The following is a 21,870-nucleotide window of genomic DNA, read 5'->3' on the forward strand; positions in this document are numbered from 1 at the left end:
GTCATGGCATTAGGGCACAAAGAGCTGTAAGTGCCTGGATGCAATGTCATTCCTTGAACTTGCTGCCTCGTTCCACTCTTGCGCTAAATAGGAGAGGGTCCCAGCCCAGCCAACAAAATGTACTGTTCAATCAAACCAAACTTAAAACCAAGCTCCTTTTTTAAGGGGTCCCGGGGAAATGTTGGGCTGACCGGCAAGACCTCATGATGCGAACTGCTTCTGCGTCAAACGCAAGCTTTTTTCATTCCCAGCCAATGACTTATTCTTATTTCTAAGGGGCGCTCCATCAGAGAGCCCAGACAGGCAGGCGTTGGTGGTATAGTGGTGAGCATAGCTGCCTTCCAAGCAGTTGACCTGGGTTCAATTCCCGGCCAACGCAGATCAAATCTTTAAATTGTTCAAAATGCATTTTTTGGAAATCAGACTCATGCTGAAAGCAAAGCTGACACACTTTTCGCGAAAATCAAAACCCCATCCAGGAAAGGTTCTTGCATCCTAGTTTCTGCAACTGTCTATCGGTGAGGGGATTGAAGCGAGCAGGGCTCCTGGCCCCTCCCCGACAAAGCCCTGACGAAGGCCTGACAAAGGCCTATTCGCCTTGCCCTGACGGGCAAAGGTCCCAGCAGGCCACCGAGCACAGCACCTCAGCCTATTAGAGTGAGGTTTCAGGATCTCTCTCATCCTGTAAACCAACATACTGAGGAAGGTGAAACGTGTGGCTGCGCTCCTCACATGCTGAAGCAGCAGCAGCCCTTTCCCTGAAGCAAAGTTCCTTCATTCCTCCCCCCCATAACCCTTAGCAGGGGATTTATGGTAATTGAGTTGAGTTTCCAAACTGGCCCTTCCTTCCTTCCTTCCCATATCTGCCAGCTCGAGAAGGCTTGTTTTGTTGCACCTGGGAAGTAAAGTATCTACTTGCGAGAGAGAGAGAATGAGAGAGAGAGACAGAGAGAGAGAGACAGAGAGAGAAGGGGAAGGGGTGTTGGCAGTTAGGGTGTGAGCTAGAGAAATGAGGCCTGTCTGCAAAAGGCCATGGGATGGGAGTGCGTGGTTGCAGGTTGTTTGGCTTTGTAAGGCCTACTGCCCGCTTCACTCGAAACTGGGTCTAGGGTTGTCGGTTTGTAGGCTGTAAAAGCCCAGAAAAGCTCTTGTTCTCCAACCAGCAGAGTGGCGCAGCGGAAGCGTGCTGGGCCCATAACCCAGAGGTCGATGGATCGAAACCATCCTCTGCTAAATTTTTTCAAATTATGTTTTTGTGTCATGGCATTAGGGCACAAAGAGCTGTAAGTGCCTGGATGCAATGTCATTCCTTGAACTTGCTGCCTCGTTCCACTCTTGCGCTAAATAGGAGAGGGTCCCAGCCCAGCCAACAAAATGTACTGTTCAATCAAACCAAACTTAAAACCAAGCTCCTTTTTTAAGGGGTCCCGGGGAAATGTTGGGCTGACCGGCAAGACCTCATGATGCGAACTGCTTCTGCGTCAAACGCAAGCTTTTTTCATTCCCAGCCAATGACTTATTCTTATTTCTAAGGGGCGCTCCATCAGATAGCCCAGACAGGCAGGCGTTGGTGGTATAGTGGTGAGCATAGCTGCATTCCAAGCAGTTGACCCGGGTTCGATTCCCGGCCAACGCAGATCAAATCTTTAAATTGTTCAAAATGCATTTTTTGGAAATCAGACTCATGCTGAAAGCAAAGCTGACACACTTTTCGTGAAAATCAAAACCCCATCCAGGAAAGGTTCTTGCATCCTAGTTTCTGCAACTGTCTATCGGTGAGGGGATTGAAGCGAGCAGGGCTCCTGGCCCCTCCCCGACAAAGCCCTGACGAAGGCCTGACAAAGGCCTATTCGCCTTGCCCTGACGGGCAAAGGTCCCAGCAGGCCACCGAGCACAGCACCTCAGCCTATTAGAGTGAGGTTTCAGGATCTCTCTCATCCTGTAAACCAACATACTGAGGAAGGTGAAACGTGTGGCTGCGCTCCTCACATGCTGAAGCAGCAGCAGCCCTTTCCCTGAAGCAAAGTTCCTTCATTCCTCCCTCCCATAACCCTTAGCAGGGGATTTATGGTAATTGAGTTGAGTTTCCAAACTGGCCCTTCCTTCCTTCCTTCCCATATCTGCCAGCTCGAGAAGGCTTGTTTTGTTGCACCTGGGAAGTAAAGTATCTATTTGCGAGAGAGAGAGAATGAGAGAGAGAGACAGAGAGAGAGAGACAGAGAGAGAAGGGGAAGGGGTGTTGGCAGTTAGGGTGTGAGCTAGAGAAATGAGGCCTGTCTGCAAAAGGCCATGGGATGGGAGTGCGTGGTTGCAGGTTGTTTGGCTTTGTAAGGCCTACTGCCCGCTTCACTCGAAACTGGGTCTAGGGTTGTCGGTTTGTAGGCTGTAAAAGCCCAGAAAAGCTCTTGTTCTCCAACCAGCAGAGTGGCACAGCGGAAGCGTGCTGGGCCCATAACCCAGAGGTCGATGGAACAAAACCATCCTCTGCTAAGTTTTTTCAAATTATGTTTTTGTGTCATGGCATTAGGGCACAAAGAGCTGTAAGTGCCTGGATGCAATGTCATTCCTTGAACTTGCTGCCTCGTTCCACTCTTGCGCTAAATAGGAGAGGGTCCCAGCCCAGCCAACAAAATGTACTGTTCAATCAAACCAAACTTAAAACCAAGCTCCTTTTTTAAGGGGTCCCGGGGAAATGTTGGGCTGACCGGCAAGACCTCATGATGCGAACTGCTTCTGCGTCAAACGCAAGCTTTTTTCATTCCCAGCCAATGACTTATTCTTATTTCTAAGGGGCGCTCCATCAGAGAGCCCAGACAGGCAGGTGTTGGTGGTATAGTGGTGAGCATAGCTGCCTTCCAAGCAGTTGACCCAGGTTCGATTAACGGCCAACGCAGATCAAATCTTTAAATTGTTCAAAATGCATTTTTTGGAAATCAGACTCATGCTGAAAGCAAAGCTGACACACTTTTCGCGAAAATCAAAACCCCATCCAGGAAAGGTTCTTGCATCCTAGTTTCTGCAACTGTCTATCGGTGAGGGGATTGAAGCGAGCAGGGCTCCTGGCCCCTCCCCGACAAAGCCCTGACGAAGGCCTGACAAAGGCCTATTCGCCTTGCCCTGACGGGCAAAGGTCCCAGCAGGCCACCGAGCACAGCACCTCAGCCTATTAGAGTGAGGTTTCAGGATCTCTCTCATCCTGTAAACCAACATACTGAGGAAGGTGAAACGTGTGGCTGCGCTCCTCACATGCTGAAGCAGCAGCAGCCCTTTCCCTGAAGCAAAGTTCCTTCATTCCTCCCCCCCATAACCCTTAGCAGGGGATTTATGGTAACTGAGTTGAGTTTCCAAACTGGCCCTTCCTTCCTTCCTTCCCATATCTGCCAGCTCGAGAAGGCTTGTTTTGTTGCACCTGGGAAGTAAAGTATCTACTTGCGAGAGAGAGAGAATGAGAGAGAGAGACAGAGAGAGAGAGACAGAGAGAGAAGGGGAAGGGGTGTTGGCAGTTAGGGTGTGAGCTAGAGAAATGAGGCCTGTCTGCAAAAGGCCATGGGATGGGAGTGCGTGGTTGCAGGTTGTTTGGCTTTGTAAGGCCTACTGCCCGCTTCACTCGAAACTGGGTCTAGGGTTGTCGGTTTGTAGGCTGTAAAAGCCCAGAAAAGCTCTTGTTCTCCAACCAGCAGAGAGGCGCAGCGGAAGCGTGCTGGGCCCATAACCCAGAGGTCGATGGATCGAAACCATCCTCTGCTAAATTTTTTCAAATTATGTTTTTGTGTCATGGCATTAGGGCACAAAGAGCTGTAAGTGCCTGGATGCAATGTCATTCCTTGAACTTGCTGCCTCGTTCCACTCTTGCGCTAAATAGGAGAGGGTCCCAGCCCAGCCAACAAAATGTACTGTTCAATCAAACCAAACTTAAAACCAAGCTCCTTTTTTAAGGGGTCCCGGGGAAATGTTGGGCTGACCGGCAAGACCTCATGATGCGAACTGCTTCTGCGTCAAACGCAAGCTTTTTTCATTCCCAGCCAATGACTTATTCTTATTTCTAAGGGGCGCTCCATCAGATAGCCCAGACAGGCAGGCGTTGGTGGTATAGTGGTGAGCATAGCTGCCTTCCAAGCAGTTGACCCGGGTTCGATTCCCGGCCAACGCAGATCAAATCTTTAAATTGTTCAAAATGCATTTTTGGGAAATCAGACTCATGCTGAAAGCAAAGCTGACACACTTTTCGCGAAAATCAAAACCCCATCCAGGAAATGTTCTTGCATCCTAGTTTCTGCAACTGTCTATCGGTGAGGGGATTGAAGCGAGCAGGGCTCCTGGCCCCTGCCCGACAAAGCCCTGACGAAGGCCTGACAAAGGCCTATTCGCCTTGCCCTGACGGGCAAAGGTCCCAGCAGGCCACCGAGCACAGCACCTCAGCCTATTAGAGTGAGGTTTCAGGATCTCTCTCATCCTGTAAACCAACATACTGAGGAAGGTGAAACGTGTGGCTGCGCTCCTCACATGCTGAAGCAGCAGCAGCCCTTTCCCTGAAGCAAAGTTCCTTCATTCCTCCCTCCCATAACCCTTAGCAGGGGATTTATGGTAATTGAGTTGAGTTTCCAAACTGGCCCTTCCTTCCTTCCTTCCCATATCTGCCAGCTCGAGAAGGCTTGTTTTGTTGCACCTGGGAAGTAAAGTATCTATTTGCGAGAGAGAGAGAATGAGAGAGAGAGACAGAGAGAGAGAGACAGTGAGAGAAGGGGAAGGGGTGTTGGCAGTTAGGGTGTGAGCTAGAGAAATGAGGCCTGTCTGCAAAAGGCCATGGGATGGGAGTGCGTGGTTGCAGGTTGTTTGGCTTTGTAAGGCCTACTGCCCGCTTCGCTCGAAACTGGGTCTAGGGTTGTCGGTTTGTAGGCTGTAAAAGCCCCGAAAAGCTCTTGTTCTCCAACCAGCAGAGTGGCACAGCGGAAGCGTGCTGGGCCCATAACCCAGAGGTCGATGGAACGAAACCATCCTCTGCTAAGTTTTTTCAAATTATGTTTTTGTGTCATGGCATTAGGGCACAAAGAGCTGTAAGTGCCTGGATGCAATGTCATTCCTTGAACTTGCTGCCTCGTTCCACTCTTGCGCTAAATAGGAGAGGGTCCCAGCCCAGCCAACAAAATGTACTGTTCAATCAAACCAAACTTAAAACCAAGCTCCTTTTTTAAGGGGTCCCGGGGAAATGTTGGGCTGACCGGCAAGACCTCATGATGCGAACTGCTTCTGCGTCAAACGCAAGCTTTTTTCATTCCCAGCCAATGACTTATTCTTATTTCTAAGGGGCGCTCCATCAGAGAGCCCAGACAGGCAGGCGTTGGTGGTATAGTGGTGAGCATAGCTGCCTTCCAAGCAGTTGACCTGGGTTCAATTCCCGGCCAACGCAGATCAAATCTTTAAATTGTTCAAAATGCATTTTTTGGAAATCAGACTCATGCTGAAAGCAAAGCTGACACACTTTTCGCGAAAATCAAAACCCCATCCAGGAAAGGTTCTTGCATCCTAGTTTCTGCAACTGTCTATCGGTGAGGGGATTGAAGCGAGCAGGGCTCCTGGCCCCTCCCCGACAAAGCCCTGACGAAGGCCTGACAAAGGCCTATTCGCCTTGCCCTGACGGGCAAAGGTCCCAGCAGGCCACCGAGCACAGCACCTCAGCCTATTAGAGTGAGGTTTCAGGATCTCTCTCATCCTGTAAACCAACATACTGAGGAAGGTGAAACGTGTGGCTGCGCTCCTCACATGCTGAAGCAGCAGCAGCCCTTTCCCTGAAGCAAAGTTCCTTCATTCCTCCCCCCCATAACCCTTAGCAGGGGATTTATGGTAATTGAGTTGAGTTTCCAAACTGGCCCTTCCTTCCTTCCTTCCCATATCTGCCAGCTCGAGAAGGCTTGTTTTGTTGCACCTGGGAAGTAAAGTATCTACTTGCGAGAGAGAGAGAATGAGAGAGAGAGACAGAGAGAGAGAGACAGAGAGAGAAGGGGAAGGGGTGTTGGCAGTTAGGGTGTGAGCTAGAGAAATGAGGCCTGTCTGCAAAAGGCCATGGGATGGGAGTGCGTGGTTGCAGGTTGTTTGGCTTTGTAAGGCCTACTGCCCGCTTCACTCGAAACTGGGTCTAGGGTTGTCGGTTTGTAGGCTGTAAAAGCCCAGAAAAGCTCTTGTTCTCCAACCAGCAGAGTGGCGCAGCGGAAGCGTGCTGGGCCCATAACCCAGAGGTCGATGGATCGAAACCATCCTCTGCTAAATTTTTTCAAATTATGTTTTTGTGTCATGGCATTAGGGCACAAAGAGCTGTAAGTGCCTGGATGCAATGTCATTCCTTGAACTTGCTGCCTCGTTCCACTCTTGCGCTAAATAGGAGAGGGTCCCAGCCCAGCCAACAAAATGTACTGTTCAATCAAACCAAACTTAAAACCAAGCTCCTTTTTTAAGGGGTCCCGGGGAAATGTTGGGCTGACCGGCAAGACCTCATGATGCGAACTGCTTCTGCGTCAAACGCAAGCTTTTTTCATTCCCAGCCAAAGACTTATTCTTATTTCTAAGGGGCGCTCCATCACATAGCCCAGACAGGCAGGCGTTGGTGGTATAGTGGTGAGCATAGCTGCCTTCCAAGCAGTTGACCTGGGTTCGATTCCCGGCCAACGCAGATCAAATCTTTAAATTGTTCAAAATGCATTTTTGGGAAATCAGACTCATGCTGAAAGCAAAGCTGACACACTTTTCGCGAAAATCAAAACCCCATCCAGGAAAGGTTCTTGCATCCTAGTTTCCGCAACTGTCTATCGGTGAGGGGATTGAAGCGAGCAGGGCTCCTGGCCCCTCCCCGACAAAGCCCTGACGAAGGCCTGACAAAGGCCTATTCGCCTTGCCCTGACGGGCAAAGGTCCCAGCAGGCCACCGAGCACAGCACCTCAGCCTATTAGAGTGAGGTTTCAGGATCTCTCTCATCCTGTAAACCAACATACTGAGGAAGGTGAAACGTGTGGCTGCGCTCCTCACATGCTGAAGCAGCAGCAGCCCTTTCCCTGAAGCAAAGTTCCTTCATTCCTCCCCCCCATAACCCTTAGCAGGGGATTTATGGTAATTGAGTTGAGTTTCCAAACTGGCCCTTCCTTCCTTCCTTCCCATATCTGCCAGCTCGAGAAGGCTTGTTTTGTTGCACCTGGGAAGTAAAGTATCTACTTGCGAGAGAGAGAGAATGAGAGAGAGAGACAGAGAGAGAGAGACAGAGAGAGAAGGGGAAGGGGTGTTGGCAGTTAGGGTGTGAGCTAGAGAAATGAGGCCTGTCTGCAAAAGGCCATGGGATGGGAGTGCGTGGTTGCAGGTTGTTTGGCTTTGTAAGGCCTACTGCCCGCTTCACTCGAAACTGGGTCTAGGGTTGTCGGTTTGTAGGCTGTAAAAGCCCAGAAAAGCTCTTGTTCTCCAACCAGCAGAGTGGCGCAGCGGAAGCGTGCTGGGCCCATAACCCAGAGGTCGATGGATCGAAACCATCCTCTGCTAAATTTTTTCAAATTATGTTTTTGTGTCATGGCATTAGGGCACAAAGAGCTGTAAGTGCCTGGATGCAATGTCATTCCTTGAACTTGCTGCCTCGTTCCACTCTTGCGCTAAATAGGAGAGGGTCCCAGCCCAGCCAACAAAATGTACTGTTCAATCAAACCAAACTTAAAACCAAGCTCCTTTTTTAAGGGGTCCCGGGGAAATGTTGGGCTGACCGGCAAGACCTCATGATGCGAACTGCTTCTGCGTCAAACGCAAGCTTTTTTCATTCCCAGCCAATGACTTATTCTTATTTCTAAGGGGCGCTCCATCACATACCCCAGACAGGCAGGTGTTGGTGGTATAGTGGTGAGCATAGCTGCCTTCCAAGCAGTTGACCCGGGTTCGATTCCCGGCCAACGCAGATCAAATCTTTAAATTGTTCAAAATGCATTTTTGGGAAATCAGACTCATGCTGAAAGCAAAGCTGACACACTTTTCGCGAAAATCAAAACCCCATCCAGGAAAGGTTCTTGCATCCTAGTTTCTGCAACTGTCTATCGGTGAGGGGATTGAAGCGAGCAGGGCTCCTGGCCCCTCCCCGACAAAGCCCTGACGAAGGCCTGACAAAGGCCTATTCGCCTTGCCCTGACGGGCAAAGGTCCCAGCAGGCCACCGAGCACAGCACCTCAGCCTATTAGAGTGAGGTTTCAGGATCTCTCTCATCCTGTAAACCAACATACTGAGGAAGGTGAAACGTGTGGCTGCGCTCCTCACATGCTGAAGCAGCAGCTGCCCTTTCCCTGAAGCAAAGTTCCTTCATTCCTCCCTCCCATAACCCTTAGCAGGGGATTTATGGTAATTGAGTTGAGTTTCCAAACTGGCCCTTCCTTCCTTCCTTCCCATATCTGCCAGCTCGAGAAGGCTTGTTTTGTTGCACCTGGGAAGTAAAGTATCTATTTGCGAGAGAGAGAGAATGAGAGAGAGAGACAGAGAGAGAGAGACAGAGAGAGAAGGGGAAGGGGTGTTGGCAGTTAGGGTGTGAGCTAGAGAAATGAGGCCTGTCTGCAAAAGGCCATGGGATGGGAGTGCATGGTTGCAGGTTGTTTGGCTTTGTAAGGCCTACTGCCCGCTTCACTCGAAACTGGGTCTAGGGTTGTCGGTTTGTAGGCTGTAAAAGCCCAGAAAAGCTCTTTTTCTCCAACCAGCAGAGTGGCGCAGCGGAAGCGTGCTGGGCCCATAACCCAGAGGTCGATGGATGGGCCCATAACCCAGAGGTCGATGGATCGAAACCATCCTCTGCTAAGTTTTTTCAAATTATGTTTTTGTGTCATGGCATTAGGGCACAAAGAGCTGTAAGTGCCTGGATGCAATGTCATTCCTTGAACTTGCTGCCTCGTTCCACTCTTGCACTAAATAGGAGAGGGTCCCAGCCCAGCCAACAAAATGTACTGTTCAATCAAACCAAACTTAAAACCAAGCTCCTTTTTTAAGGGGTCCCGGGGAAATGTTGGGCTGACCGGCAAGACCTCATGATGCGAACTGCTTCTGCGTCAAACGCAAGCTTTTTTCATTCCCAGCCAAAGACTTATTCTTATTTCTAAGGGGCACTCCATCACATAGCCCAGACAGGCAGGCGTTGGTGGTATAGTGGTGAGCATAGCTGCCTTCCAAGCAGTTGACCCAGATCAAATCTTTAAATTGTTCAAAATGCATTTTTGGGAAATCAGACTCATGCTGAAAGCAAAGCTGACACACTTTTCGTGAAAATCAAAACCCCATCCAGGAAAGGTTCTTGCATCCTAGTTTCCGCAACTGTCTATCGGTGAGGGGATTGAAGCGAGCAGGGCTCCTGGCCCCTCCCCGACAAAGCCCTGACGAAGGCCTGACAAAGGCCTATTCGCCTTGCCCTGACGGGCAAAGGTCCCAGCAGGCCACCGAGCACAGCACCTCAGCCTATTAGAGTGAGGTTTCAGGATCTCTCTCATCCTGTAAACCAACATACTGAGGAAGGTGAAACGTGTGGCTGCGCTCCTCACATGCTGAAGCAGCAGCAGCCCTTTCCCTGAAGCAAAGTTCCTTCATTCCTCCCCCCCATAACCCTTAGCAGGGGATTTATGGTAATTGAGTTGAGTTTCCAAACTGGCCCTTCCTTCCTTCCTTCCCATATCTGCCAGCTCGAGAAGGCTTGTTTTGTTGCACCTGGGAAGTAAAGTATCTACTTGCGAGAGAGAGAGAATGAGAGAGAGAGACAGAGAGAGAGAGACAGAGAGAGAAGGGGAAGGGGTGTTGGCAGTTAGGGTGTGAGCTAGAGAAATGAGGCCTGTCTGCAAAAGGCCATGGGATGGGAGTGCGTGGTTGCAGGTTGTTTGGCTTTGTAAGGCCTACTGCCCGCTTCACTCGAAACTGGGTCTAGGGTTGTCGGTTTGTAGGCTGTAAAAGCCCAGAAAAGCTCTTGTTCTCCTACCAGCAGAGTGGCGCAGCGGAAGCGTGCTGGGCCCATAACCCAGAGGTCGATGGATCGAAACCATCCTCTGCTAAGTTTTTTCAAATTATGTTTTTGTGTCATGGCATTAGGGCACAAAGAGCTGTAAGTGCCTGGATGCAATGTCATTCCTTGAACTTGCTGCCTCGTTCCACTCTTGCGCTAAATAGGAGAGGGTCCCAGCCCAGCCAACAAAATGTACTGTTCAATCAAACCAAACTTAAAACCAAGCTCCTTTTTTAAGGGGTCCCGGGGAAATGTTGGGCTGACCGGCAAGACCTCATGATGCGAACTGCTTCTGCGTCAAACGCAAGCTTTTTTCATTCCCAGCCAATGACTTATTCTTATTTCTAAGGGGCGCTCCATCAGATAGCCCAGACAGGCAGGCGTTGGTGGTATAATGGTGAGCATAGCTGCCTTCCAAGCAGTTGACCCGGGTTCGATTCCCGGCCAACGCAGATCAAATCTTTAAATTGTTCAAAATGCATTTTTTGGAAATCAGACTCATGCTGAAAGCAAAGCTGACACACTTTTCGTGAAAATCAAAACCCCATCCAGGAAAGGTTCTTGCATCCTAGTTTCTGCAACTGTCTATCGGTGAGGGGATTGAAGCGAGCAGGGCTCCTGGCCCCTCCCCGACAAAGCCCTGACGAAGGCCTGACAAAGGCCTATTCGCCTTGCCCTGACGGGCAAAGGTCCCAGCAGGCCACCGAGCACAGCACCTCAGCCTATTAGAGTGAGGTTTCAGGATCTCTCTCATCCTGTAAACCAACATACTGAGGAAGGTGAAACGTGTGGCTGCGCTCCTCACATGCTGAAGCAGCAGCAGCCCTTTCCCTGAAGCAAAGTTCCTTCATTCCTCCCTCCCATAACCCTTAGCAGGGGATTTATGGTAATTGAGTTGAGTTTCCAAACTGGCCCTTCCTTCCTTCCTTCCCATATCTGCCAGCTCGAGAAGGCTTGTTTTGTTGCACCTGGGAAGTAAAGTATCTATTTGCGAGAGAGAGAGAATGAGAGAGAGAGACAGAGAGAGAGAGACAGAGAGAGAAGGGGAAGGGGTGTTGGCAGTTAGGGTGTGAGCTAGAGAAATGAGGCCTGTCTGCAAAAGGCCATGGGATGGGAGTGCGTGGTTGCAGGTTGTTTGGCTTTGTAAGGCCTACTGCCCGCTTCACTCGAAACTGGGTCTAGGGTTGTCGGTTTGTAGGCTGTAAAAGCCCAGAAAAGCTCTTGTTCTCCAACCAGCAGAGTGGCACAGCGGAAGCGTGCTGGGCCCATAACCCAGAGGTCGATGGAACGAAACCATCCTCTGCTAAGTTTTTTCAAATTATGTTTTTGTGTCATGGCATTAGGGCACAAAGAGCTGTAAGTGCCTGGATGCAATGTCATTCCTTGAACTTGCTGCCTCGTTCCACTCTTGCGCTAAATAGGAGAGGGTCCCAGCCCAGCCAACAAAATGTACTGTTCAATCAAACCAAACTTAAAACCAAGCTCCTTTTTTAAGGGGTCCCGGGGAAATGTTGGGCTGACCGGCAAGACCTCATGATGCGAACTGCTTCTGCGTCAAACGCAAGCTTTTTTCATTCCCAGCCAATGACTTATTCTTATTTCTAAGGGGCGCTCCATCAGAGAGCCCAGACAGGCAGGTGTTGGTGGTATAGTGGTGAGCATAGCTGCCTTCCAAGCAGTTGACCCAGGTTCGATTAACGGCCAACGCAGATCAAATCTTTAAATTGTTCAAAATGCATTTTTTGGAAATCAGACTCATGCTGAAAGCAAAGCTGACACACTTTTCGCGAAAATCAAAACCCCATCCAGGAAAGGTTCTTGCATCCTAGTTTCTGCAACTGTCTATCGGTGAGGGGATTGAAGCGAGCAGGGCTCCTGGCCCCTCCCCGACAAAGCCCTGACGAAGGCCTGACAAAGGCCTATTCGCCTTGCCCTGACGGGCAAAGGTCCCAGCAGGCCACCGAGCACAGCACCTCAGCCTATTAGAGTGAGGTTTCAGGATCTCTCTCATCCTGTAAACCAACATACTGAGGAAGGTGAAACGTGTGGCTGCGCTCCTCACATGCTGAAGCAGCAGCAGCCCTTTCCCTGTAGCAAAGTTCCTTCATTCCTCCCCCCCATAACCCTTAGCAGGGGATTTATGGTAACTGAGTTGAGTTTCCAAACTGGCCCTTCCTTCCTTCCTTCCCATATCTGCCAGCTCGAGAAGGCTTGTTTTGTTGCACCTGGGAAGTAAAGTATCTACTTGCGAGAGAGAGAGAATGAGAGAGAGAGACAGAGAGAGAGAGACAGAGAGAGAAGGGGAAGGGGTGTTGGCAGTTAGGGTGTGAGCTAGAGAAATGAGGCCTGTCTGCAAAAGGCCATGGGATGGGAGTGCGTGGTTGCAGGTTGTTTGGCTTTGTAAGGCCTACTGCCCGCTTCACTCGAAACTGGGTCTAGGGTTGTCGGTTTGTAGGCTGTAAAAGCCCAGAAAAGCTCTTGTTCTCCAACCAGCAGAGTGGCGCAGCGGAAGCGTGCTGGGCCCATAACCCAGAGGTCGATGGATCGAAACCATCCTCTGCTAAATTTTTTCAAATTATGTTTTTGTGTCATGGCATTAGGGCACAAAGAGCTGTAAGTGCCTGGATGCAATGTCATTCCTTGAACTTGCTGCCTCGTTCCACTCTTGCGCTAAATAGGAGAGGGTCCCAGCCCAGCCAACAAAATGTACTGTTCAATCAAACCAAACTTAAAACCAAGCTCCTTTTTTAAGGGGTCCCGGGGAAATGTTGGGCTGACCGGCAAGACCTCATGATGCGAACTGCTTCTGCGTCAAACGCAAGCTTTTTTCATTCCCAGCCAATGACTTATTCTTATTTCTAAGGGGCGCTCCATCAGATAGCCCAGACAGGCAGGCGTTGGTGGTATAGTGGTGAGCATAGCTGCCTTCCAAGCAGTTGACCCGGGTTCGATTCCCGGCCAACGCAGATCAAATCTTTAAATTGTTCAAAATGCATTTTTGGGAAATCAGACTCATGCTGAAAGCAAAGCTGACACACTTTTCGCGAAAATCAAAACCCCATCCAGGAAATGTTCTTGCATCCTAGTTTCTGCAACTGTCTATCGGTGAGGGGATTGAAGCGAGCAGGGCTCCTGGCCCCTGCCCGACAAAGCCCTGACGAAGGCCTGACAAAGGCCTATTCGCCTTGCCCTGACGGGCAAAGGTCCCAGCAGGCCACCGAGCACAGCACCTCAGCCTATTAGAGTGAGGTTTCAGGATCTCTCTCATCCTGTAAACCAACATACTGAGGAAGGTGAAACGTGTGGCTGCGCTCCTCACATGCTGAAGCAGCAGCAGCCCTTTCCCTGAAGCAAAGTTCCTTCATTCCTCCCTCCCATAACCCTTAGCAGGGGATTTATGGTAATTGAGTTGAGTTTCCAAACTGGCCCTTCCTTCCTTCCTTCCCATATCTGCCAGCTCGAGAAGGCTTGTTTTGTTGCACCTGGGAAGTAAAGTATCTATTTGCGAGAGAGAGAGAATGAGAGAGAGAGACAGAGAGAGAGAGACAGTGAGAGAAGGGGAAGGGGTGTTGGCAGTTAGGGTGTGAGCTAGAGAAATGAGGCCTGTCTGCAAAAGGCCATGGGATGGGAGTGCGTGGTTGCAGGTTGTTTGGCTTTGTAAGGCCTACTGCCCGCTTCGCTCGAAACTGGGTCTAGGGTTGTCGGTTTGTAGGCTGTAAAAGCCCCGAAAAGCTCTTGTTCTCCAACCAGCAGAGTGGCACAGCGGAAGCGTGCTGGGCCCATAACCCAGAGGTCGATGGAACGAAACCATCCTCTGCTAAGTTTTTTCAAATTATGTTTTTGTGTCATGGCATTAGGGCACAAAGAGCTGTAAGTGCCTGGATGCAATGTCATTCCTTGAACTTGCTGCCTCGTTCCACTCTTGCGCTAAATAGGAGAGGGTCCCAGCCCAGCCAACAAAATGTACTGTTCAATCAAACCAAACTTAAAACCAAGCTCCTTTTTTAAGGGGTCCCGGGGAAATGTTGGGCTGACCGGCAAGACCTCATGATGCGAACTGCTTCTGCGTCAAACGCAAGCTTTTTTCATTCCCAGCCAATGACTTATTCTTATTTCTAAGGGGCGCTCCATCAGAGAGCCCAGACAGGCAGGCGTTGGTGGTATAGTGGTGAGCATAGCTGCCTTCCAAGCAGTTGACCTGGGTTCAATTCCCGGCCAACGCAGATCAAATCTTTAAATTGTTCAAAATGCATTTTTTGGAAATCAGACTCATGCTGAAAGCAAAGCTGACACACTTTTCGCGAAAATCAAAACCCCATCCAGGAAAGGTTCTTGCATCCTAGTTTCTGCAACTGTCTATCGGTGAGGGGATTGAAGCGAGCAGGGCTCCTGGCCCCTCCCCGACAAAGCCCTGACGAAGGCCTGACAAAGGCCTATTCGCCTTGCCCTGACGGGCAAAGGTCCCAGCAGGCCACCGAGCACAGCACCTCAGCCTATTAGAGTGAGGTTTCAGGATCTCTCTCATCCTGTAAACCAACATACTGAGGAAGGTGAAACGTGTGGCTGCGCTCCTCACATGCTGAAGCAGCAGCAGCCCTTTCCCTGAAGCAAAGTTCCTTCATTCCTCCCCCCCATAACCCTTAGCAGGGGATTTATGGTAATTGAGTTGAGTTTCCAAACTGGCCCTTCCTTCCTTCCTTCCCATATCTGCCAGCTCGAGAAGGCTTGTTTTGTTGCACCTGGGAAGTAAAGTATCTACTTGCGAGAGAGAGAGAATGAGAGAGAGAGACAGAGAGAGAGAGACAGAGAGAGAAGGGGAAGGGGTGTTGGCAGTTAGGGTGTGAGCTAGAGAAATGAGGCCTGTCTGCAAAAGGCCATGGGATGGGAGTGCGTGGTTGCAGGTTGTTTGGCTTTGTAAGGCCTACTGCCCGCTTCACTCGAAACTGGGTCTAGGGTTGTCGGTTTGTAGGCTGTAAAAGCCCAGAAAAGCTCTTGTTCTCCAACCAGCAGAGTGGCGCAGCGGAAGCGTGCTGGGCCCATAACCCAGAGGTCGATGGATCGAAACCATCCTCTGCTAAATTTTTTCAAATTATGTTTTTGTGTCATGGCATTAGGGCACAAAGAGCTGTAAGTGCCTGGATGCAATGTCATTCCTTGAACTTGCTGCCTCGTTCCACTCTTGCGCTAAATAGGAGAGGGTCCCAGCCCAGCCAACAAAATGTACTGTTCAATCAAACCAAACTTAAAACCAAGCTCCTTTTTTAAGGGGTCCCGGGGAAATGTTGGGCTGACCGGCAAGACCTCATGATGCGAACTGCTTCTGCGTCAAACGCAAGCTTTTTTCATTCCCAGCCAAAGACTTATTCTTATTTCTAAGGGGCGCTCCATCACATAGCCCAGACAGGCAGGGGTTGGTGGTATAGTGGTGAGCATAGCTGCCTTCCAAGCAGTTGACCTGGGTTCGATTCCCGGCCAACGCAGATCAAATCTTTAAATTGTTCAAAATGCATTTTTGGGAAATCAGACTCATGCTGAAAGCAAAGCTGACACACTTTTCGCGAAAATCAAAACCCCATCCAGGAAAGGTTCTTGCATCCTAGTTTCCGCAACTGTCTATCGGTGAGGGGATTGAAGCGAGCAGGGCTCCTGGCCCCTCCCCGACAAAGCCCTGACGAAGGCCTGACAAAGGCCTATTCGCCTTGCCCTGACGGGCAAAGGTCCCAGCAGGCCACCGAGCACAGCACCTCAGCCTATTAGAGTGAGGTTTCAGGATCTCTCTCATCCTGTAAACCAACATACTGAGGAAGGTGAAACGTGTGGCTGCGCTCCTCACATGCTGAAGCAGCAGCAGCCCTTTCCCTGAAGCAAAGTTCCTTCATTCCTCCCCCCCATAACCCTTAGCAGGGGATTTATGGTAATTGAGTTGAGTTTCCAAACTGGCCCTTCCTTCCTTCCTTCCCATATCTGCCAGCTCGAGAAGGCTTGTTTTGTTGCACCTGGGAAGTAAAGTATCTACTTGCGAGAGAGAGAGAATGAGAGAGAGAGACAGAGAGAGAGAGACAGAGAGAGAAGGGGAAGGGGTGTTGCCAGTTAGGGTGTGAGCTAGAGAAATGAGGCCTGTCTGCAAAAGGCCATGGGATGGGAGTGCATGGTTGCAGGTTGTTTGGCTTTGTAAGGCCTACTGCCCGCTTCACTCGAAACTGGGTCTAGGGTTGTCGGTTTGTAGGCTGTAAAAGCCCAGAAAAGCTCTTGTTCTCCAACCAGCAGAGTGGCGCAGCGGAAGCGTGCTGGGCCCATAACCCAGAGGTCGATGGATCGAAACCATCCTCTGCTAAATTTTTTCAAATTATGTTTTTGTGTCATGGCATTAGGGCACAAAGAGCTGTAAGTGCCTGGATGCAATGTCATTCCTTGAACTTGCTGCCTCGTTCCACTCTTGCGCTAAATAGGAGAGGGTCCCTGCCCAGCCAACAAAATGTACTGTTCAATCAAACCAAACTTAAAACCAAGCTCCTTTTTTAAGGGGTCCCGGGGAAATGTTGGGCTGACCGGCAAGACCTCATGATGCGAACTGCTTCTGCGTCAAACGCAAGCTTTTTTCATTCCCAGCCAATGACTTATTCTTATTTCTAAGGGGCGCTCCATCAGATAGCCCAGACAGGCAGGCGTTGGTGGTATAGTGGTGAGCATAGCTGCCTTCCAAGCAGTTGACCCGGGTTCGATTCCCGGCCAACGCAGATCAAATCTTTAAATTGTTCAAAATGCATTTTTGGGAAATCAGACTCATGCTGAAAGCAAAGCTGACACACTTTTCGCGAAAATCAAAACCCCATCCAGGAAATGTTCTTGCATCCTAGTTTCTGCAACTGTCTATCGGTGAGGGGATTGAAGCGAGCAGGGCTCCTGGCCCCTCCCCGACAAAGCCCTGACGAAGGCCTGACAAAGGCCTATTCGCCTTGCCCTGACGGGCAAAGGTCCCAGCAGGCCACCGAGCACAGCACCTCAGCCTATTAGAGTGAGGTTTCAGGATCTCTCTCATCCTGTAAACCAACATACTGAGGAAGGTGAAACGTGTGGCTGCGCTCCTCACATGCTGAAGCAGCAGCAGCCCTTTCCCTGAAGCAAAGTTCCTTCATTCCTCCCCCCCATAACCCTTAGCAGGGGATTTATGGTAATTGAGTTGAGTTTCCAAACTGGCCCTTCCTTCCTTCCTTCCCATATCTGCCAGCTCGAGAAGGCTTGTTTTGTTGCACCTGGGAAGTAAAGTATCTACTTGCGAGAGAGAGAGAATGAGAGAGAGAGACAGAGAGAGAGAGACAGAGAGAGAAGGGGAAGGGGTGTTGGCAGTTAGGGTGTGAGCTAGAGAAATGAGGCCTGTCTGCAAAAGGCCATGGGATGGGAGTGCGTGGTTGCAGGTTGTTTGGCTTTGTAAGGCCTACTGCCCGCTTCACTCGAAACTGGGTCTAGGGTTGTCGGTTTGTAGGCTGTAAAAGCCCAGAAAAGCTCTTGTTCTCCAACCAGCAGAGTGGCGCAGCGGAAGCGTGCTGGGCCCATAACCCAGAGGTCCATGGATCGAAACCATCCTCTGCTAAGTTTTTTCAAATTATGTTTTTGTGTCATGGCATTAGGGCACAAAGAGCTGTAAGTGCCTGGATGCAATGTCATTCCTTGAACTTGCTGCCTCGTTCCACTCTTGCGCTAAATAGGAGAGGGTCCCAGCCCAGCCAACAAAATGTACTGTTCAATCAAACCAAACTTAAAACCAAGCTCCTTTTTTAAGGGGTCCCGGGGAAATGTTGGGCTGACCGGCAAGACCTCATGATGCGAACTGCTTCTGCGTCAAACGCAAGCTTTTTTCATTCCCAGCCAATGACTTATTCTTATTTCTAAGGGGCGCTCCATCAGATAGCCCAGACAGGCAGGCGTTGGTGGTATAGTGGTGAGCATAGCTGCCTTCCAAGCAGTTGACCCGGGTTCGATTCCCGGCCAACGCAGATCAAATCTTTAAATTGTTCAAAATGCATTTTTGGGAAATCAGACTCATGCTGAAAGCAAAGCTGACACACTTTTCGCGAAAATCAAAACCCCATCCAGGAAATGTTCTTGCATCCTAGTTTCTGCAACTGTCTATCGGTGAGGGGATTGAAGCGAGCAGGGCTCCTGGCCCCTCCCCGACAAAGCCCTGACGAAGGCCTGACAAAGGCCTATTCGCCTTGCCCTGACGGGCAAAGGTCCCAGCAGGCCACCGAGCACAGCACCTCAGCCTATTAGAGTGAGGTTTCAGGATCTCTCTCATCCTGTAAACCAACATACTGAGGAAGGTGAAACGTGTGGCTGCGCTCCTCACATGCTGAAGCAGCAGCAGCCCTTTCCCTGAAGCAAAGTTCCTTCATTCCTCCCCCCCATAACCCTTAGCAGGGGATTTATGGTAATTGAGTTGAGTTTCCAAACTGGCCCTTCCTTCCTTCCTTCCCATATCTGCCAGCTCGAGAAGGCTTGTTTTGTTGCACCTGGGAAGTAAAGTATCTACTTGCGAGAGAGAGAGAATGAGAGAGAGAGACAGAGAGAGAGAGACAGAGAGAGAAGGGGAAGGGGTGTTGGCAGTTAGGGTGTGAGCTAGAGAAATGAGGCCTGTCTGCAAAAGGCCATGGGATGGGAGTGCGTGGTTGCAGGTTGTTTGGCTTTGTAAGGCCTACTGCCCGCTTCACTCGAAACTGGGTCTAGGGTTGTCGGTTTGTAGGCTGTAAAAGCCCAGAAAAGCTCTTGTTCTCCAACCAGCAGAGTGGCGCAGCGGAAGCGTGCTGGGCCCATAACCCAGAGGTCCATGGATCGAAACCATCCTCTGCTAAGTTTTTTCAAATTATGTTTTTGTGTCATGGCATTAGGGCACAAAGAGCTGTAAGTGCCTGGATGCAATGTCATTCCTTGAACTTGCTGCCTCGTTCCACTCTTGCGCTAAATAGGAGAGGGTCCCAGCCCAGCCAACAAAATGTACTGTTCAATCAAACCAAACTTAAAACCAAGCTCCTTTTTTAAGGGGTCCCGGGGAAATGTTGGGCTGACCGGCAAGACCTCATGATGCGAACTGCTTCTGCGTCAAACGCAAGCTTTTTTCATTCCCAGCCAATGACTTATTCTTATTTCTAAGGGGCGCTCCATCACATAGCCCAGACAGGCAGGTGTTGGTGGTATAGTGGTGAGCATAGCTGCCTTCCAAGCAGTTGACCCAGGTTCGATTCCCGGCCAACGCAGATCAAATCTTTAAATTGTTCAAAATGCATTTTTGGGAAATCAGACTCATGCTGAAAGCAAAGCTGACACACTTTTCGCGAAAATCAAAACCCCATCCAGGAAAGGTTCTTGCATCCTAGTTTCTGCAACTGTCTATCGGTGAGGGGATTGAAGCGAGCAGGGCTCCTGGCCCCTCCCCGACAAAGCCCTGACGAAGGCCTGACAAAGGCCTATTCGCCTTGCCCTGACGGGCAAAGGTCCCAGCAGGCCACCGAGCACAGCACCTCAGCCTATTAGAGTGAGGTTTCAGGATCTCTCTCATCCTGTAAACCAACATACTGAGGAAGGTGAAACGTGTGGCTGCGCTCCTCACATGCTGAAGCAGCAGCTGCCCTTTCCCTGAAGCAAAGTTCCTTCATTCCTCCCTCCCATAACCCTTAGCAGGGGATTTATGGTAATTGAGTTGAGTTTCCAAACTGGCCCTTCCTTCCTTCCTTCCCATATCTGCCAGCTCGAGAAGGCTTGTTTTGTTGCACCTGGGAAGTAAAGTATCTATTTGCGAGAGAGAGAGAATGAGAGAGAGAGACAGAGAGAGAGAGACAGAGAGAGAAGGGGAAGGGGTGTTGGCAGTTAGGGTGTGAGCTAGAGAAATGAGGCCTGTCTGCAAAAGGCCATGGGATGGGAGTGCATGGTTGCAGGTTGTTTGGCTTTGTAAGGCCTACTGCCCGCTTCACTCGAAACTGGGTCTAGGGTTGTCGGTTTGTAGGCTGTAAAAGCCCAGAAAAGCTCTTGTTCTCCAACCAGCAGAGTGGCGCAGCGGAAGCGTGCTGGGCCCATAACCCAGAGGTCGATGGATGGGCCCAGAGGTCGATGGATCGAAACCATCCTCTGCTAAGTTTTTTCAAATTATGTTTTTGTGTCATGGCATTAGGGCACAAAGAGCTGTAAGTGCCTGGATGCAATGTCATTCCTTGAACTTGCTGCCTCGTTCCACTCTTGCACTAAATAGGAGAGGGTCCCAGCCCAGCCAACAAAATGTACTGTTCAATCAAACCAAACTTAAAACCAAGCTCCTTTTTTAAGGGGTCCCGGGGAAATGTTGGGCTGACCGGCAAGACCTCATGATGCGAACTGCTTCTGCGTCAAACGCAAGCTTTTTTCATTCCCAGCCAAAGACTTATTCTTATTTCTAAGGGGCGCTCCATCACATAGCCCAGACAGGCAGGCGTTGGTGGTATAGTGGTGAGCATAGCTGCCTTCCAAGCAGTTGACCCAGATCAAATCTTTAAATTGTTCAAAATGCATTTTTGGGAAATCAGACTCATGCTGAAAGCAAAGCTGACACACTTTTCGTGAAAATCAAAACCCCATCCAGGAAAGGTTCTTGCATCCTAGTTTCTGCAACTGTCTATCGGTGAGGGGATTGAAGCGAGCAGGGCTCCTGGCCCCTCCCCGACAAAGCCCTGACGAAGGCCTGACAAAGGCCTATTCGCCTTGCCCTGACGGGCAAAGGTCCCAGCAGGCCACCGAGCACAGCACCTCAGCCTATTAGAGTGAGGTTTCAGGATCTCTCTCATCCTGTAAACCAACATACTGAGGAAGGTGAAACGTGTGGCTGCGCTCCTCACATGCTGAAGCAGCAGCAGCCCTTTCCCTGAAGCAAAGTTCCTTCATTCCTCCCTCCCATAACCCTTAGCAGGGGATTTATGGTAATTGAGTTGAGTTTCCAAACTGGCCCTTCCTTCCTTCCTTCCCATATCTGCCAGCTCGAGAAGGCTTGTTTTGTTGCACCTGGGAAGTAAAGTATCTATTTGCGAGAGAGAGAGAATGAGAGAGAGAGACAGAGAGAGAGAGACAGTGAGAGAAGGGGAAGGGGTGTTGGCAGTTAGGGTGTGAGCTAGAGAAATGAGGCCTGTCTGCAAAAGGCCATGGGATGGGAGTGCGTGGTTGCAGGTTGTTTGGCTTTGTAAGGCCTACTGCCCGCTTCACTCGAAACTGGGTCTAGGGTTGTCGGTTTGTAGGCTGTAAAAGCCCCGAAAAGCTCTTGTTCTCCAACCAGCAGAGTGGCACAGCGGAAGCGTGCTGGGCCCATAACCCAGAGGTCGATGGAACGAAACCATCCTCTGCTAAGTTTTTTCAAATTATGTTTTTGTGTCATGGCATTAGGGCACAAAGAGCTGTAAGTGCCTGGATGCAATGTCATTCCTTGAACTTGCTGCCTCGTTCCACTCTTGCGCTAAATAGGAGAGGGTCCCAGCCCAGCCAACAAAATGTACTGTTCAATCAAACCAAACTTAAAACCAAGCTCCTTTTTTAAGGGGTCCCGGGGAAATGTTGGGCTGACCGGCAAGACCTCATGATGCGAACTGCTTCTGCGTCAAACGCAAGCTTTTTTCATTCCCAGCCAATGACTTATTCTTATTTCTAAGGGGCGCTCCATCAGAGAGCCCAGACAGGCAGGCGTTGGTGGTATAGTGGTGAGCATAGCTGCCTTCCAAGGAGTTGACCCGGGTTCGATTCCCGGCCAACGCAGATCAAATCTTTAAATTGTTCAAAATGCATTTTTTGGAAATCAGACTCATGCTGAAAGCAAAGCTGACACACTTTTCGCGAAAATTAAAACCCCATCCAGGAAAGGTTCTTGCATCCTA

General features: G+C 50.1%; 11 non-coding genes across 11 annotated transcripts; all 11 read left to right on the forward strand.

Moving 5' to 3' along the window:
* Window positions 1-1,161: 1,161 nt before the first annotated feature.
* Window positions 1,162-1,233, forward strand: TRNAM-CAU (transfer RNA methionine (anticodon CAU)). Its single transcript has one exon. It is a non-coding gene; the product is annotated as a tRNA-Met (tRNA).
* Window positions 1,234-4,078: 2,845 nt separating this feature from the next.
* Window positions 4,079-4,150, forward strand: TRNAG-UCC (transfer RNA glycine (anticodon UCC)). The gene has a single exon. It is a non-coding gene; the product is annotated as a tRNA-Gly (tRNA).
* A 2,039-nt stretch (window positions 4,151-6,189) lies between these two features.
* TRNAM-CAU (transfer RNA methionine (anticodon CAU)) lies at window positions 6,190-6,261 on the forward strand. Its single transcript has one exon. It is a non-coding gene; the product is annotated as a tRNA-Met (tRNA).
* A 1,185-nt stretch (window positions 6,262-7,446) lies between these two features.
* TRNAM-CAU (transfer RNA methionine (anticodon CAU)) lies at window positions 7,447-7,518 on the forward strand. Its single transcript has one exon. It is a non-coding gene; the product is annotated as a tRNA-Met (tRNA).
* Window positions 7,519-9,965: 2,447 nt separating this feature from the next.
* TRNAM-CAU (transfer RNA methionine (anticodon CAU)) lies at window positions 9,966-10,037 on the forward strand. Its single transcript has one exon. It is a non-coding gene; the product is annotated as a tRNA-Met (tRNA).
* A 2,442-nt stretch (window positions 10,038-12,479) lies between these two features.
* TRNAM-CAU (transfer RNA methionine (anticodon CAU)) lies at window positions 12,480-12,551 on the forward strand. The gene has a single exon. It is a non-coding gene; the product is annotated as a tRNA-Met (tRNA).
* A 331-nt stretch (window positions 12,552-12,882) lies between these two features.
* Window positions 12,883-12,954, forward strand: TRNAG-UCC (transfer RNA glycine (anticodon UCC)). The gene has a single exon. It is a non-coding gene; the product is annotated as a tRNA-Gly (tRNA).
* Window positions 12,955-14,993: 2,039 nt separating this feature from the next.
* Window positions 14,994-15,065, forward strand: TRNAM-CAU (transfer RNA methionine (anticodon CAU)). Its single transcript has one exon. It is a non-coding gene; the product is annotated as a tRNA-Met (tRNA).
* A 1,185-nt stretch (window positions 15,066-16,250) lies between these two features.
* Window positions 16,251-16,322, forward strand: TRNAM-CAU (transfer RNA methionine (anticodon CAU)). Its single transcript has one exon. It is a non-coding gene; the product is annotated as a tRNA-Met (tRNA).
* A 331-nt stretch (window positions 16,323-16,653) lies between these two features.
* TRNAG-UCC (transfer RNA glycine (anticodon UCC)) lies at window positions 16,654-16,725 on the forward strand. Its single transcript has one exon. It is a non-coding gene; the product is annotated as a tRNA-Gly (tRNA).
* Window positions 16,726-17,910: 1,185 nt separating this feature from the next.
* Window positions 17,911-17,982, forward strand: TRNAG-UCC (transfer RNA glycine (anticodon UCC)). Its single transcript has one exon. It is a non-coding gene; the product is annotated as a tRNA-Gly (tRNA).
* The last annotated feature ends 3,888 nt before the right edge of the window (window positions 17,983-21,870 follow it).

The sequence above is a fragment of the Ambystoma mexicanum genome, chromosome 6q (assembly GCF_040938575.1).
Source record: "Ambystoma mexicanum isolate Mex_15411 chromosome 6q, UKY_AmexF1_1, whole genome shotgun sequence".
NCBI lineage: Eukaryota > Metazoa > Chordata > Amphibia > Caudata > Ambystomatidae > Ambystoma > Ambystoma mexicanum.